Here is an 18687-nt window from a genome sequence, read left to right on the forward strand (position 1 = left end):
AACGCACACATGCAGAGCCACCCTCGAGCCTGGGGCTCCAGCGGAGGAGGGGTGGCAGCCGGCCTGTGGTAGACGACGACAGGGGCCACAGCCTCAGCCTGGCACTCAGAGTGGCCCTCATGCGCCTACTCAGCAGCAGTGGGTTCCCACAGGGAACGCTTTGGTCCTCTTGAGCAGGAGGAGGTCCCTGCTCCAGCCCCCACCCCAGCTTCACCCTCGACAGCCTCTCCCCCCCCCCCCAGTTTGGTTCCTATCTACCGTTGGTTTTAGAGAACTGCGAGAAGCTTGCCCTAGTACGAGAGGACTGGGTTAGGTCAACCTATGGTGTTCCGGTTGTTGTGCCAGTAACAGCGCCGGGTAGCTAAGTTGGTAGGGAAGAACCGCTGAAAGCATCTAAGCGGGAAATCCTTCTCTAGACAAGTTCTTCTACCGGGTGAAAGAACATCACTTTGATAGGCAAGAGGTAAAAGCGCCGCAAGGACAATGGGCTTCCTCGGAGATCCCCCCTCTTCCTCATCCTCCCCCCCGCCTTCTGCTCCCGTCGCCTCTCCACCTCGCCCCTCTACATCTGTCCCCCCCTCCCGCCCCTCTTCTCCACCACTTCCCCCAGCTCCTTCTCACCCCCCTCCTACTCCAGTTCCACAGTCGACCCAGGGGGCAGGGCCTTCTCCGGAGGCTAGGAGATCTCTTGGCAGCGCCTTTGCCACGAGTCGCCTAGCGAGAGAGGGTCAGCCTTTCTTACGGCCCCCTTTGCAGATACAGACATCTTCCCTTGCAGCTATCCCTCGTGGTCTGACGAGCATTGACATCTGGCGCACGCACGGCTCGCTTTGCTTGGGCTTTGGCTAGGCTTTGGCTAGGCTTTCACTGCAGTCACGCCTATCTAGAGGACGCTCGGATGCGGATTACTCCCCATCCAAGCCAGCCTCGAAGATAGCCCGTCTAGCTGCTGCGGCAGCATCTGTTCTCTCTCGCTCCCCATGAGGATCGTCTCATGGAACGTGCATGGAATAGGTGGGCCCCAATTTCAGCGTCAGCGGGGCCGATTGCGTTAGGAGCTTCAACGTTGCCTTGTGGGAGGAGAGATTGATCTCCTTATGCTTCAAGAGCACCATCTGTGTGAGAGCCGCATTTGACAATGTGGTCAGCTTTTGCGTGGACGATATGATACCTTTTGGTCAGCTGCTTTTGGACCTGGAGGCATCCAGGGTGGGGTATGTATGACTATTGCGGACTCATTGCAGACAGCAGGCCATTGTGGGCAGAGGGATTATTGTGCCAGGCAGGGCTTAGTGGATTACTATACAGGTTCAGGGTTGCCTTGTGGGTTTCCTGAACATCTATGCGCCCAATGTGGCGAGTGCTCGTGCAGAGTTTTGGTCACAGATTGTTGAGTCTCTGCCACCACAGGCAGATCACTGGTGCATAGGAGGGGACTTCAACACGTTGGAGGACCCTTCTGACAGGATTGGTGGCAGCCATGCTACTGTGCATGGAGTTGAGTTGGCAGCTTGGGAGAGGTTGTGTATGACTTTGAGGGTCTCGGATACATGGCAGCACTCCGGTTTTGTGAGGCCCCCAGACAGTCTTTCCTTCTCTAGATCGGACCGTAGAGTGGAAGGAGTGAATCTATCGCGGATAGATCGCTTCTACACTAGTGACCACTTCAGTGACTTGGGAGGATCAGTGGGCATCCTTACAGGGACCTCCTTCTCGGACCATGCACCAGTGATCCTCACAGTGGCAGACGGGTAGAGGAGTGGGAGCACGATGCTCCGCATCCCAGAGAGGGTCTTGTTGGACTTAGCACTTAGAGAGAGGGTAGAGGCTCTCTGGACAGAGGGCATGGACAGACAGGATTCTCCTGCTGACAGAGTGGCCTCAGGCCTAGCTCAAATTAGCCACTTTTTTCTTCAGGAGTCTCTGGCTCGCCGGGCTGCAGCGAGAGAGGCGGAGCAGCATCTCAGACGGGGCATTGCTTCATTACAGAGGATGCAGGAGCAGCATCCAGACAGTCCTTGGTTGGAGGAGCAGCTACAGCAGGCTCGACAGGAGCTTGCTAGCATAGAGGAGAGGTGACATGAGTTTACTTTCCACCGATAGGCATCTCAGTGGACTCAGAAGGGTGATAGAGTGACTGGTACTTTCTTTGAGACAGTGGGACCTCGGCACTCGCATGCCAAGGTCAGTCAGTTGAGGAGGCCCGATGGGTCAGTTGCTTGTGAGCCCGAGGATATGTGTGCAGTTGCTACTGACTTCTATCGTGAGTTACTGTCTACTGAGCCCCAATCAGAGCGGCAGGATGCATGCAGGGAGTAGGTTTGGGCACAGATGCCATGTCTTGTGACTGAGGAGATGCGTCAGAGGCCAGAGGTGCCACTTCAGCTTGAGGAGTTGCACACGGCTCTTAGGGCCCTCCCCCGTGGTAGCTGTCCAGGTGAGGATGGGTTGACTCCCAGCTTTTTCTTGGAGTACTGGGACTTGCTTGGCCCATATCTCTGTAGTGCTTTTCAGTACATTTTGCACACAGGAGTGATGCCTGACAGCATGAGTGAGGGCCTGATCTACCTCATTCCCAAGGAGGGTGGCTCCTTGGATGAGATTCGACAGTGGCGCCCCATCACCATCCTCAACTCAGCCTACAAAATTCTTGCCAAGGCTCTGAGTTTGAGGATTCAGCCACTTTTAGAGAGCCTTATACATGGGACTCAGACAGGTTTTGTCAAGGAACGCAGTATCCTTGACAACATCTTTACTTTCTGAGAGGCTTCTGGCACGGCTCCGTGGTGAGGACCTCGTGATTCTTCTTCTCGATTTTGACAAGGCATACGACAGAGTGCGGAGGCGATGCGCAGATTTTTGGTGTCATAGCAAGTTGGTCTACGGGGCTTAGCACTCCCTATTCGGGGAGATGAGCTACTGGACGCTGAGTTTGCCGATGACTCAACCTTGTACTTAGATGGCCAGGAGGCCAATCTTCACAGACGTGAGCAGGCTTTGGAGATCTTCTGCTGCGCATCGGGCGCACTGATCAACTAGAGAAAGACAGTGGCTTTCTCGGTTGGTAGTGCTCCTGTGCCAGATTGGATGCCAGGAGAGGGTTTCAGGTGAATTCCCCCAGGGACTGCAGTTCGGTACTTGGGTTGTCAGGTTGGTTTGGACTTGTCTCCCGAGCAACAGATTGCTCCCCTTCTCCTGTCTATCAGGAGAAAGTTGTTACATTGGAGCTCAGCACGACTTTCTCTTGCTGGCAGAGTAGTAGTTGCCAACCAGGTGTTGTTGGCGACTATGTGGTACATTACTTCCTGCTCGATCTTCTCGAGTTCTTGTATCTGCCAGGTAGAGAGGCTGATCAGGAACTTCCTTTGGTCAGGACGTCACACTCAGATAGCCCGAGCCAAGGTGGCTTGGCAGGTCATCACGCTTCCTTGTTCTCAGGGAGGGCTTGGGATCATTGATCCAGCACAGCAGAGCAGAGCCCTTCTTGGGAAGTTCATAGTCAGAGGACTTCTTCCAGGTGAGGAGCCCTGGAAGGAGTTCTTGCTGCAGAGGCTTCGTGCCAGGGTGCCTCAGTCAGGAGGCCCTTGGCAACCTTCGACCAGATGGATCTTTACAGAGATGAGCAGAGTTGGTTTGAGTAGGAGAATGGAGGACCGCTTCGCTGTGAGTTTGCTTCAATCTTGGGAGCTCTTACGGCGTGGCCTGGAGCAGAGACATCCGACGTGCACGGAGGAGCGCCTACGGCAGCCCCTCGTCTGAAACCCCATGGTTAGCACTCAGAGAGGCCACTTGGTTGGTAGTCGGCCTCATGTTTCTTGGGGTCCCATGGCAGCAGGTCCAGCACAGTCCCTAGGTGACTGGCTAGAGTTCACAGGTTTGTCAGAGGAGGTGCAGGGGTTCCAACTACAGGGCATGAGAGGGGTGCAGAGCATGTGTCAGGACATCTCAGAGTCAGTTCCAGCTGAGTGGCTCACACCTCTCGAGCCAATAACACCCCGGTGAATGGGAGCCTTCACACGACTGGAGGTTCTCATCTCAGTCAGGGCCTGCTCAGAGACTGTCCCAGCCCTGTTCTTCGAGCTTCAGGGTGGGGGACGACTACAGCCAGTTGCAGTAGAGGCCCCGCAGGTAGTAGAGTGTTGTTTTCAGAGGATCCGAGTAGTGGGCATCTGTGGGAGGACTTGCATCATAGACCCTGACCCAGCAACTCTTGAGACTGGACACTGAAGGCTATGGGCTTGGGAGTGTTGTCCACTGGCACGAGTACAATGGGATCCTCGTGAGTGGCTATGGAGGGACCCCTTCTCTTCTGCAGACCACCCAGGAGTCCCTTTCTTTCAGTACATTGTTCGGCTGGGACGTCATATACTAGTAGCACACAGAGAGGCCCGCCCCGCTGCAGCGCGTCATTGGCAGGAGGAGGGTCTCATAGTCGAGTTCTTGGCAGTCTTTTGGGAGAGGTTGTGGGACTCCATACAGCCGAGGCGTGTCACCTTGTTTCAGTGGCTGGTCGCACACAGAGCTACAACAGTAGGGAGCTGGCTAGTGCATAGTGGTCTCTCGGTCGCATGTGCAACCTGTGACCATTTGGTGGAGAGTCAGCGTCACTGTCTTTGGGACTGTCCCTTGGCCCAGCAGGTGTGGCTACGAGTTCTTCGGCTGATGCCTACTCTCTCCACGGCTCGATAGTACACTTGGGGGGCAGCGGCTTGGTCCACTCTCACGGGCCCGGCACTTCAGTTTGAGCTATCTTCCACCAGCAGGATGATAGTGATATAGGGGGGGCGACCTACACTCCAGCCTGCTACAGAGCTTACTCCACAGGAGTGGTGCAGTGAGAGAGAGGAGTGTTGGGAGCTCATCAATGGCCTCACACTTTGGTTCATTTGGCGGGCCTGCTGTTTCTGCATCTTTGAGGCTCGCCCTGTGCCACCAGCAGAGACTGTTCGTGACTTTTGGCTAGAGCTGATCCATACTCTCAGAGGACAGCATGAGGGACTACAGGGCAGCTCCGACCGCATGCGGGAGCGCCGCGAGGCTTTCCTTCGACTCTGGCGCCCTGGGCCTTTCTACACCATTGTCCAGGGTGTGCTCAGATGGCACTACCGTCCACCTGTGTGGCTCTTCCCTCCTCCCATCTCTTGATTTAGCCTCATTGTATATATGCTGTTTTTTACATTGGGAGAGTCTCCCCGTCATGTTTGTTGTAGCCCTCTCTTGCAGAGGTGGTTGTAGCCCTATGGGCAGTTTTCAGTAACTAATAGAAGGATCTTTTTCTTGGAAAAAAAAAAAGAAGCATCAAAGGAGCCACAGGAGACTTTGTGTCGCTTTCGGCGCAGCCCAAAGAAGCAAACGTTGCAGACCTTTATGAAGTTCAAGTACCGCACGACCCACACATCAGAGTTGGGCCAGCAAAGAGTCCCTTCCAGGATTCCGAATGCTATTGGCGATCTCCCTCGACGCCATACAGTTCGGTACCAGTACCTCACTTTGAAAAGGAAGGGATGTCGCGTGACACATCCAACCCTATGTGTCCATGGACAAGCTACAGCACGGCAAGGGTTCAGTCAGTCCAATCAGTCTAGATTTAGAAGTGATCTGGCACTTTTGTGAGTCTGTTCGCAGACCGTGCATGCCCAAACACTTAGTGTAGATGTATATCCTCGGGTTGCACACAGCATGATCATAAGCATTCCCATCAGAATCCTTCAGGGAAATTTTCCAGTGCATTTAGCCTATTTTCCTTGTTTATGACATTTTTCACTTATTATTTTTAAGTGACTTTTGTTGGAAAGTAAGTAGGGCAAATTGAGTAAGTTTGTATATAAGCAAACCTAGACTAGCACTAATTGGCAGAAGAGGCAGCAGGAGCTCCATCGCTCAATAGACAACTTCTCAGCAAGACTCCTCTCATGGGCAATTTCCCTTCAACAGCTCCCTAGCGTTTTCCATCAGCATCGCCCTGCAATCGCTCAGCTTGGCGTTTCCATCAGGTCATCACCGCCGGCAATCACAAGCGTTAGAGTTTTTCAGCAAGGACACAATCGCCAGTAGATCCAGCCTGCTAGCGTTTTTACACCTGCATACTCAGCCTTTGTGCATGGCGTTTTCAGCATTAGCAGCAGCAGATTTCAGCAGATAAGCACCGACAGTTTTCATCCATAAAGACCAGCAAATTTTCAGCGACAAAGACCAGCAAATTCAGCGTTTTCTCTTGCGTTTTCAGCCGCAGTAGAATTCAGCCTATCAGCGTTTTCGGGCAGCAGATAAAGAGTAGCAGATTTCAGCCCTTAGATTGGTCTCGCCATCCCCGTCGTCGTCATCGATCTAGCCTACACTTGCATCAGCCACATGCATAAAATTTGTACCAGTTTGTGCAATCAATCGTAGATGCATAGGGTTGGATGTGTCACGTGACATTGTTATTGTGCTTTGAGTTGTTGTTCATCACTGTGTGATGTTTTTTTTCTGTTGGAGTGAGGTTTCACGCATATTGCACTGAGGAGCACCCACTGTAGAGAGCACGACACACTTGCCTTGCTAAAGGTGCTCTCATTTTTGGCACGCCGGGTGGGACCCGAACCCACAATCCCTTGATTAGAAGTCAAATGCCTTTGGACTTGGTGACCTATAAAGAATCATAGAAGGGGAAAGAAATCTCCTTTACAGGAATTCACCCACACCTCAACCTAAGCTTCACCTGTGTCTGACTCTCCGACCAAGCCAAAGCTCTCCTCTATGTCTGGTGAATTACCCCTCGCCAAGCTTCCGCAAGGAGGGTTACAAGAAAAATATGTTGATTTCAATATTGATGAGAACCCAGCTCATGATGTCTCTCTGCTCCTAGAAGCAACAACCTCTTCACCTACAGCGAAATCTTCAGCAGTACCATCTCCAGACCCAGTAAAGGAAGACACTTCGGTGGCTCCATCGATGATCACCTGGCGCTGCTAGAGCAAATGCAGAGCAAACAGTCATATCTAATAAAATTGGCCACTTCCAAATTGAGAGAAGAGTCATGCACTGAGGAGTTTCTCGGAAATTGCTTTGCAAAACTTCTAGTAAGCCTAGTGATAGTACAGCTCGCAACTCCTCCCGTCTTGAGGGCATGTTTCTTTTTTATCCTAGAACAGGTTCTCTTCAGCTTCATCCACCACCACTACCCAACCCCCTACCCTACTCTCTTCACACTGCCTACCCACACCCACCCCCTAACTCCCTCGCCCCTATCCACCCCCTCCCTTTCTCTCGCCCCCACCAACTCCCTAGCCCTCTCCCCCTCGCGCCTAGCCCTCTCCCCCCCCCCCCCCAAAAAAAAAAAAAAAAAAAAACCCCTTCTCTCTCTCTCTCTCTCTCTCTCTCTCTCTCTCTCTCTCTCTCTCTCTCTCTCTCTCTCTCTCTCTCTACCCACCCCCTAGCCCTCTCCCCCTCGCCTCTACCCATCCCCACCCCCTCCCTCTCTCTTGCACCTACCCACCCCCTCTCGCCCCTACCCACCATCTCTCCATCTCTAGCCCCTACCCACCTACTAGCCCACCTCCCCTCGCCCCTACCCACCCCCTCTCACCCTAGCCCATACCCTACCCCCACATCCTCGCCAAGTTCCCGGAGATGTTCCAACTGTGTCTCCCTCGCCGGTTCCTCGTGGATAGCTCCCGGTCTTCCAGTTGCAAGCTTGCATTCAGCATCTACAATTATTTCCATGTATTGGATCACTCCACCTTTCAGCTTGCTTAGTACATGCAGTTTTCTTTCACAGTTTTCAGTTTTTAGTGTTTTCTCTCACCGAGACGGTGAGAGGTCTTGTTCTAGCACGGCTACAGTGTCACTGGCACAGAATGGGCAGTTAGTTACAGTTGGTCGGGAGTTCACACTGAACGGACTCTCGTTGGCAGTGACACGTGGCAAGTGATACGGGTGGTGGTCTGGTGGACACCGTGGCCAGATCACCACCACCACAGTTTGGAAATAGACTTAGCTCGACTGAGATATTTTGCTAGCCGTTGGTGGCTCTTTATGATTGTGTATATATGTGGTTGATGCCAATCGTCAGATACCATCATCGTGGTCTAGTGTCTTGCGTCCAGCACTGCACATATGCACCCTCCCTGCACATTGGAGCCTCAACACCCCAATTGTACCTGTGAGTCCTGGGTTGCCAGCCAGAGTCTGTATGGTTCTATGAGTTTGTTGAGGTCCAATGAGTTTTGAGTCTGTTGTTGTGCTTTGAGTTGTTGTTCATTGTTGTGTGATGTTTTCATTCTAGGTTTCACGCATAAAGCACCCACTATAGAGAGCACGACACACTTTCCCTGCTCTAGACAAAAACACAACCACAAGACTTGTTGTTTGAAAAGCAACAGCACAATCAGCCCCTTCACGCGCTTTTGATCGCAAGGCTGGTGTCATTCAAGTCGAAGTGTAGTAGAGGGTTGGTTACACAGGATCACGGTGCGGAGAAATGAAATGATGTATTAACGTCTTCAAAAGGCCAAAATGACCTATGAGACCAATCCGTTACAAATTGGTGAATCTGATACCATGTCTAGGTACAAAAAAGATGAATCTAGGAGTGTTACTAACTGGAACTCTGTGGGGTATGTGTGACCATTGAAACAAAGGGTGCCCAATACAAGAGGTGATATAATTAGTGATAAATCCATCCTCATTTGTACTCTAGACGTCGAGATAATTTGGCTCGAATCCTTTGTTGTAGTCTTCATCGATCCTGTGAAGCTCCTATCCTCAATCGTGGGCGTCTCGATCTCCCTAGCTCCAATGCTCAGTCAATGAGAGTACTTGGGTGTGAGTATCAGCCGAGCTTTGCAATGGTGGCTGCTCCTCTACCTATCCAGTGTCTGGTGTGAAGAAATCAGTAATTTGTCTCTGGGATTGTCTCTTGTAATACACTGTGCACTGACATATATAATGCATCTCGGTCTCTAGCTTTGTATGGCATAGGCGGCATATCATGCTAGTTGTTGGTATCCCTCTAAATCTACCAGTCTCAATCTCAAGCTGGTGTGAAGATGTTTGTATCTGACCAATGGCACACCGTAACCCATGAGAGATGTGTATCCATATAGTTGGGTCGAATCACGAACCCATCCCCTTGATTCGACCCCATCCCCTATGAGTTGGAGAAGCTGCTCTCTATAGAAAGCCATCTTCGTGCCCCACTCCTGTGTCGGCTGTATCCATGTCCAACTGGGTAAGGTCCTCGTGAATGAGTAGTAATCTCCATCCGTATAAGGGACATCAAGGGAGTACTGGAAGGGAGGCAAGTTGTCCATGTTAAAGCGATGTATCTCGAACCATGATGACATCTATGCTAATGAGGTGTACAATGGAGAAACTACACTCTACAAAACTCTGCAACACTTTATCACTCCAAAACAGCTTGAATAAGAGAGAGAGAGAGAGAGAGAGAGAGAGAGAGAGTCACTCCCAGACGGCACTGGACCCAAAGGCTAGCGCCCCTTTCGGTATTTCTTTATTATCGCTTCAACAAGGTACAACTCTGGGACTCTGCTCTGTTTCTCCACGCGGTAGCATGCCAGAGAGAGAGCCCAAAATACATATTTAAAGTCCCTTGGCCTACCAAAGCATCTTACATGAAAAGCATCAAGATCTGGTCCAAAAGCAATGGCCCAAAGGGCTAGTCGATACGTGCTTCCACGTGATCAGAACCTTCTGCTTACTGTGTGCTCGTCCACACAGCATGCCACATCATGCTCTACACGATTGTTGTTGTTATGAGTGTGTGTGGGTCCTACTTTATTTCTAGGGTTTTAGGCCCCTCGACAAAGATTCTTCAAGTTCTTGAGATTAGGATTTTTTATCCTAACCTATTTTTTATTTAGGTCCCTCGAGCATCTTCAATAAGTTGGTAAGGGTTTTGTTTTCTTCTTCTTCTGCTAGGGTTTGGCCCCCTTGACCAGGATCTGCAAAACTCAATCAAGTTAGTTCAAAACCCCGAGGGTCATTCCTAGATAAAGAGAAGAGAAAAGTTATGTGTGGCATAGAGGATTCTAGCTCTGACAAAGAGATTGGCATGGATCACCTTTCTAGAGAGAGAGTCTGTGACTGGCCAAACAAATGCAGTGATCAGATGTGTGTATGACCTTGACGCAAAAACTCACATACCGCCTTCTAAAGCAAAGCAATCATCCTCAATTGCAGGGTATAGCAGAGAAAGAAAGTAATAAAAGAATGTCTACACTTTCAAGATTTACACGAGTGATTATTCAGTCATGCATACTTGTGCAATGATGGCCGTGCGCATAAAAAGAGAAGCTAGCTGCAAATACCCGACCTTCAAGGCCGCAACTCTAGGTGGGGCCGAACTCATGTAGGAGTTCAACTTTGAGATACGCTATCACGAGGGCACTACCAGTGCGATGGTAGATAGCAACGACATGAAAAGCGTGAGTCTTAAAGGCATCTGGTGCCCAAAAGCAAGTGCCCCATGGACTGAGCGTAAACCGCGGAAATCTGTACGGCCTACCACATTAACAGTACGAATCGCGGAACGTCCATACAGTCTGCCACATCAGCACTTCTACGCAATTTGGGGGTCCCAGATTTATTATTAAAGGGTTTAGGCTCCCTCGGCCGGGTTCCATAAGTTGGGATAGGTTAGGTGTTTAAACCTAACCCCTAATGGGCCACTCGGCCATAATCTGTAGGTTGATAAAACTTCTTCTGCCTGTTTCATTGGCCCTTTGTGTCCCATGGGCTCAGTGTCCTTTAGGCCATGCCACGCCATCACTTTGTGACATATATAGGAGTCTACATACTCCACTATCTCCTGTCCCATACGGTGCTGATCTCTTGACCCACTGTGTTGTACCATCACCTTGGTTTTGCCAAGGTTGATGGAGGTCCCACTATTATGCACAGGATCCCACTATTGTGTGCATAAACATTTAATGTATCTAGATGTCTTTGTGTACCCTATGAAATGTCTGAAAAAAGCACACTATATCATCTACATAAAACAATGAAGGTCTCCATTTACCTAACAATTGTGCTCCTCTATCCCGTGCACTCTCAATATAGTCGAAAATTATATCAATATACAATTCAACCAAATCGAAGAAAATAGGCATCCCTACTTCACCATAATAGTAGAGTCAACAGGCTCTAAAAGACCCTCTATTGTTCGTACTCTCCCTATAACTATCTCATAAAGTGCAATGATACCCCATACAAGCTCCTATGGGACTCCCAAGTCATGTAGTCTCCGTATCTCAGGACTGTTTCAAAGGCTTTGTGGCGATCCACAAGCTACAATAAATCCTCCTACCATGTGCTCTACCCTCCTCAATGCGTGGAGATATAGAGAATTCCCTTTTGAATTCAGCATGCCCTGAAGCTCGTACACCCTCCCTCTCTCTGCCCATCTGGTCAACTCATGCTCAAATATAGATGCATATAGCTTGGCCAATGAGTCGCCAATCATGATAGTGCGATAGTTGGTTGGCAAGGTTGGCTCTCCACTCTATTAGTGTTAGACATACTCCAAGTCTCAGGAAACCCCTCACACATGGCAATATTGAACATGAAGGCCAGCAAACCAGCAAACCATCAATATGATCCTTAACATGTAAAAAATGCTTTGCCACTATACCATCATGATCCCTGTGCCCTCTCTGTGTGCAATCTATCAATGGCTCGTCTAACCATCTCTACTGTGAAGAAAGTAGAAGTGGCACTGGCTTCCACCAGGTCTGGCAATGGTAACTGCTCTGCTATTGTGTATAGAGAAGAGCATATTGTATTCATGTCTCTGTAGAAGTAATGGCTAGAGAGGGTGAGTTCTCTCTAAAGAATCGCCAAGCCTCCCTAGAGTCCTAGCTCAAGAGCGTCTCATAAATCTCTCTCTCAAGCTGAGCTAGAAAATCTCTCTTATTTTGTCATATAAGTTGTCAGAAGAGTACATCTGCCAATGTGTGATGTCTCCCAAAGCCACCTCTCTCTATAGTTGGGCTCTCGTCTCTTGACACTCATCATCATACGAACTATTCCGAGGCATGTTCCCACACCGTGGTCTTCCAGTAAGCTGAGAGTGGGGCTACCGCTGTGTGTACTTCTCTGTCAAAATTTGGGAGAACTCTGACAAGGTTCTACACTCTACGGGGGTTCTCCCTTGCTATAAGACTATACAGCTATGTTGTATACACTCCATCTATCTCTTTGCAAAAGTGGTATCTCGGATGGCAATGTGTTGTATGATGAAAGTCACCAATAGACTTCACAGTAACATGAAAACCCGTTTCCTTCCCTCGAAAGAACGAAATGAAACTCAAAACACCTGAAACATTTCTAAACAAACACGAAACAAAGGTGACAAAACAACTATTTCAGGTTTTAAAGAAAATCTTAGGTCTAGTTTTAGAATGTCATAATTGGCCATGTTTCTAGCAAAAAGAGAATGTTTCTTCTCCATTCGCACATGAGAGCTACAACACAAAGACATCAAGCCTCATGAAGACTCCCTCTCCCTATATCTATATATATAGATATAGATATATAAATAAATAAATAGATATATATGTGTGTGTGTGTGTGTGTGTGTGTGTGTGTGTGTGTGTGTGTGTGTGTCGAACCTACACGCTTGCTGTCTACGCCATCTAGCGCACCCATCTGTGTACCCTGCCTACGCGAACTTGCGCATGTGTCTGCACCTTTGCTTGCAGCTCCTCCTGCGCATGCCTGCATCCTTGAGGCACTTCGACTTGTTTGCGCTCTGCCTACGTGACAGAGCCTACACCAATCAGTAGATCCTCTCCCTGCAGCTCGTCGTTGGACAGCGTGCAGGTTTTGAAACCCTGCGGGGGTGTGGGCTACAAGTGTGTCACGCTTAGAAGTGTGAAAAGGGCAGAACAAGCTTTGGTAATCGCCTGCACTGGGTCACGCTCAGAAGTATGGAAAGGGAAGTGCTGAGTTGATGTAATACTGTTGTGGTTTTGGGTGCAATATTCTGTAATTTCTATACTGAGCTTTGGTTGGTTTCTCTCAGGGTTTTCTAGACGTTTGCTTTTGTCTAGCGTGGTTTTGTTGATTTATGTTGAACACTCTGTGTGTATTTAAGCATCAAAAAGCAATGGAACCGACCTCGAAGGCCGCTTTGAAGATCAAGGCTTGTTGTATGAGGACTTTGAGGAGGCTCGACAAGCCTGGATTGGTCAGGCGCCTACTCTTGAAGTGCGCATTCCCGTGTAGGACATCATGGACCCAGTCGCGCAGTATGCTATGAATGCAATTATCTTGTTTTTCCCGGAAAAAATGCCTATTGCGCAAGATGTCAGGCAATGGGTCGATTTTCTCCTTAAACAACAAGTTGTCCGTGGCGTTTACTTCGATGTGGGTGGATTTTATGAAGCTTTGCTCGCAGATACGGAAGCCAGAAATCTTTTGCTTGATATGTCTCCCCTCTTTTTTAATACGCAAATGACGCATGTTCTACCGTGGGCACTCACTAAGATTACCAGAGTCTTATTCGTCACAAATGCCCAATGTGGGTGGAAATTGTTGATTTCCCTCGCATGTGGAGACATTTCCTGCCATTGTTGGCTGCACAGCTTCATAAGGTGATTTGTCCCCCGAAATTAGACACGTTTCCTGCATTGACTCAAAGGATGGGTTCTCGTATGGATGTAGTGGATGGAGACGTGTCTATGGGCACCTCTACTTGATTCCTATGTTTGTTGCCTCTTGTAGATATGATTCCTAATGCAAAGTCACATTAAATACAATGTGCGTGGGTTATGTAACCTTAATAAATGTCGACTAACTAGGGCAGACAGTTGTTTTACAAGAGCATAATCAACACGAGTTTGCTAGTCAATGTTCTTAATTTGCCGGTTATTGAATTGCGTACACTGGCTTGTAAGATTTCTCGGGTTTATCGATGCTAGTTCGTCATATACTTAAGCTTGTTCTGTTACATAACGATCCGCATGGCCAGTGGATGGTTGTGCAATGCTTGTTGAATGGTCAAGTATATGAATTTGGAGGTACTTATGCATATATAGTCTCTGGACAAAGAGCTGCTTTATAGCGAGATATCTCTTCTCGCCCTTGGACCTCCTGTGCACTAGTCTATGGAGATTTTAATAATACTCCTGATACGAATGATAGTACTACAAGTAATTCGCATATGTTACTTGCGGAAAGGTAAGAATGGGATCATCTCTTTGCCTCTGCTCAAATGACTGATCTATGGCATTGTTTGCATCCAAATGCTTCTGGATTTACCTTTCAGCATGCTGCTCATTCTTCTTATCAAGCACGGTTGGATCGTTGGTACTTGCTTAATGGACAATAGTATGAAGACTTTGTAAGCGATATAAGGATAGATTATACTCTGCAGCTATCGAACCATTATCCTCTTTTGTTGTTGTTGTACTTTGGGCAGTCTCTTCGTAATCGGCCTCTTCCTAGAAAATGTTTGCTGCATATTAACAATGCCTATCTTACTCATGAGGTTTTTCCAGACATGATTGCCGACATAAGCAAGAACTTGCTGATGTTATGGTTTCACAATATCGACAGGTGTTTGCTGCTCCTTCTCAGCCATCTTCGGCTGTTTGCCAAGAGCGTCAATTGTTGCTTTCTTATGTTCATCCAATCCTGTCTTCGCAAGATGCACAATGCCTTGAGGATCCTTTCACTGATTCTGAATTGCATAGTGCGCTGCTTGCATTGGGCCATTTGCGACCTCCTGGTTGGGATGGACTTACTGTGAAATTTTTCCTCTCCTTTTGGGATGCTCTCCAACTGCCCTTGCTTTTCATGTTAAATGCGGCATGAGAAAAATAGGATTGCCAATATCATGGAAAGAGGGTTTACTTAAATTGTCGCCTAAGCAAGCGCTTTGCGAGCAATTCTCTCATTGGCGGCCTATTACTTTGATACCGGTGGTTTACAAGATATTGGTTGAAATGTTGGTGCATCGCATTAAGGACCATCTATTTACAGGACTTCATCAGGCTCAATATGGTTTCATTCCGGATCGCCAAATGATGGACAATTTGGCTAATGTTATGATTGGCATGGAGTATGCTAAGTACACACAGCAAGATGTGTTGGTCATGCAAGTGGATATTGAAAAGGCCTTTAACACTATGCAGTGGGACTTCGTTGCTGCCACGCCCCTGCCATGATGAGGTGTCTAGGGTTTGGTCCTAAATTGACTAATGTGGTTTATTTCTTGTATGCTTGTAGTACTTCTTCAGGGATCTTAGAAGGTGAATTGACAGAATGGTGGCCACTTGGTTGTTCGGTTAGGCAAGGTTGCCCCCTTAGCGCTTTGCTATATGCTATTGCAACTCATCCCTTGTTGATGGATCTTGATCACTTGACCTCTGCGGAGAGTCTTTATGGTTTGCAGTTACCCTCGGGTCATACCTTTATTGGGCAGGCTTATGCGGATGACTCGTTGTTTATGCCTCGCAACTAGCATAGTGATATCCAAGTGATTATGGAAGCTTTGGAATTGTTTGCGATTGCAGCTGGTCTTAAAGTCAACTTTCGTAAATCGAAGATTTTGCCACTTCGTTCTTGCGATTGGCATAGTATATTGTGGCTAGGTAAAATTATTCCTCCAAATGTGATCACCAGGTATTTGGGATATCCAATTGGATGGAATGTCACTCACACTCAAAAAGTGGATTGGGTTATGCAACGCTTGAATGTCAAACTGGATTACTGGAAGCTATCTACTTGGCCACTGCATGTTCGCCTGCAAATCGTTCAGAGTATCCGGAGGGCATATGTTCAATTCTTTTTGCCATCGTTGCATTGACCTCACCACAGTCTTGATTCTCTTATGTCAACCATTTTGTCTCATTTGTGGTGAACTCATGCACACAAAAAAGGCCTGCGTTTGATGTAGATGGAGAAGCTTGGCACACCCAAGCTTCTCCACCCAAACGCTTCGGTGGTCTAAATATCTTGGACCTGCGTAGGCATGTTCTTGCTAGGAAAGTTATGCTATTGCCTACACTTGCGCAACAATCTCAGCCTTGGACTCTTATGTTTGCATACCTGAGTCAACATGTTGTTACATTCTCGTTTGGCCACTGGCAATCATCTATTTGCGAGATTGGTAAGATGGACAGGCATATTCCTCGATGTCCGCTTGCTTCCACTTTGCTCTCTGCTTGGAGAGAGGTTATGATTCATCATCATGGAATGCTCGGCGGGAAGGAAATTCGCTTCGTCTGGAGAGTCTTCATTGGAGCCGGGCTTTCTCTCTTACTTTGGTTGACCGCTCGCCTCGCCAGGCATACTTCTTCTCCTGTCGTGGCATTCGGGTGGTTGACGATGTGGTGGATGCAGCCGGATTCATTTTTGAGTTTCCCTTCGCCGCCGTTTTGATTGGGCGTGCATTACCGCCAATTCTGGAGAGAATTGCAACAAATGCTGGTTGACATTTTACCCATTTCGCCTTTGCCCGATGGTGATCGCATGTCTGACTGGAATCTTCGAGAAATGCCGTTTTAGGATAATTCTGTCGGTCGAGTTTATGCTCTTCTTCTACCTCAACCTTGGCTTGTTGATCATTGTAATGCTCTTTGGCATATGCATAGATCTGATAACTGGTGAAGGAAGCTTCTATCTGCTTTGTGGAAAAGCCATTTGCCTTTGAAGGAGAGGTTGCTTCTTTGCCGTTGTTTGCTTGGTGTGCTCCCGGTGGGTACTTTTCCTAGGACGTGCCATATCCGCCCTTCATCTTGTGTCCATTGCTCGATTGCGGAAGAGGATGTTTGTCACTTGTTGTGGGATTGTTGCATTACTCGAGATTTTCTTGGGGCGTATCGGCGTGCATGCGGCTCCATTTTCCCACGACGGTCTTCCATAAACGGTTTTGGGCATTTGATATTTTCTCATCGGCGTTGCTGCGCTTCGCGGTCTTCTTCATGTGGGTCAGATTTTAGGCTTGCTGGAGCCTATGGCGATAGCGTAATGGCCATATGTTCCATCGCATTCATGCAGATTCCTTCCTGTTTTTCAAGCTTTCTCTTAGTCAGTCTTTACGGTTCGCCTTGGAAGTTGGTGATATCACTGCAGAGATACATCAACTTTCCTATGAATGCTTTTAGCCATTTTGTACAGCCGAACACTTCTGTGTTCCTTCCCTTGTACATGATCTTTTTGGTGGGTTTTCCTTGCTTTAAGGTTTCCCACAAGTAAATTAATCAAATTGATTTACAACACAAAAAAAAGCATGTGTGTGTGCACGCGCACACACAATGTATATATATAGTATGTATATATGTATACACACACATAAAATTTGTGATTCTACACATGCATGCACAATTAAGGTTGGTCATGTTACCACTTCTTTCATTGCACATAAACCGCATGTTACACATGGCTTACTATTGACCTTTATGGTGCAAATTTGAGCGTTTTATAATACAATGGCCTCAAATACAAATGTATATGTAGCTACTACCAAAAGTGCTCTAGGTAATATGTATCCTAGAGTCCCATGAAACCAATTGGTTTCTTCTTGCCATCTTCAAAACGAGATCGAAACAATGACATGAAAAAACACATGCAACGTTTTTTTTGTTGATATGCTTCTAGTGTAAGTAAAATCTACTGCAAAAGATATGTGAGCATGATCTATAGTAACTCCAACACTTCTGGCCCTACCCATGTTGTGCACATCCTGCAAGCTATTGACACATTGGTCGTCTCCCTTAATTTTCAAACTCCATTGGCGTGAATTTTGTAACTTCCAGGCAGGACGAGACTGTACTCACAAGCTCCTAATTGGCAGCCTGCTTGCTGCCCTTCTCTTATCATCCACTTCCTTTCTACTTATCTACTTACTCTAAGCGTTTCGACAGTAGGTATATAATAAGAGATAAATGAAACTCGGTTGGGTTGCGTTGCCACACGGCATCAATAGGGAATAGGCTGCCATCATCGTATTGAGAGAGAGAGAGAGAGAGAGAGAGAGAGAGAGAGAGGCTCCGCGTGTGACATTTGCGAGCGAGAGAGAGAGAGAGAGAGAGAGAGAGAGAGAGAAGTAGGCTAGTACCTCTTTGAGCGTTATCAGTAACCGCTGTCGTTTAGACTTCGGAGAGACGGCTTAAAGTTTAGACTATTTCCACGTTACCACTGTGTTTTTTAAAAGGGAAAATTACCAAAATACCCTTGGAAAAGCTACAAATTTTTTTAGTGGAATAAGAAAAGAAAACTATGATAACCTTTGAATGTTGCAGATTGGTTATTGCATTTCCCTCTTAAATACTAGGTCTTAAGTCCAAGATGTCAGATAGAGCTTTGAGGTCTCTTGATGTGTTCATGTGACATTCAAAATTCTCTCTCTCTCTCTCTCTCTCTCTCTCTCTCTCTCTCTCTCACACACACACACACACACACACACACACACATGCATTCAAGCCCCTCAGTTACTCTCTATGTCTTCCTCTATCAATCTTTATCTCCCTATGGGAAAATGCAGGCGCATAAGGAGCTGCCATAATTTATATGTGTGTGTGTGTGTGTCGCTAAAATCACTCCAAGGAAGATAAAAATTCTCTCTCTCTCTCTCTCTCTCTCTCTCTCTCTCTCTCTCTCTCTCCATCGCGCGATGCATGGAAGCATTGAGAGCTCGGACTTTATGAAGCTCTTAAAGGTAAAGTATCAAAGTAGAGCCAC

The 18687-nt window shown here is 47.8% G+C and overlaps 1 protein-coding gene across 1 annotated transcript in view; it reads right to left on the reverse strand.

Moving 5' to 3' along the window:
- The window catches only part of LOC147461969 (uncharacterized), a 75849-nt gene extending 57709 nt beyond the window's left edge, over positions 1-18140 (reverse strand). Inside the window, exon 1 of the mRNA XM_086502223.1 lies at positions 18065-18140. The gene's annotated coding sequence lies outside the window, so the exon portion shown is untranslated. The remainder of the gene's footprint in view (positions 1-18064) is intronic.
- Positions 18141-18687: the final 547 nt, after the last annotated feature.

The sequence above is a fragment of the Adiantum capillus-veneris genome, chromosome 3, assembly GCF_014529385.1.
Source record: "Adiantum capillus-veneris isolate H3 chromosome 3, ASM1452938v2, whole genome shotgun sequence".
Classification (NCBI taxonomy): Eukaryota; Viridiplantae; Streptophyta; class Polypodiopsida; order Polypodiales; family Pteridaceae; genus Adiantum; species Adiantum capillus-veneris.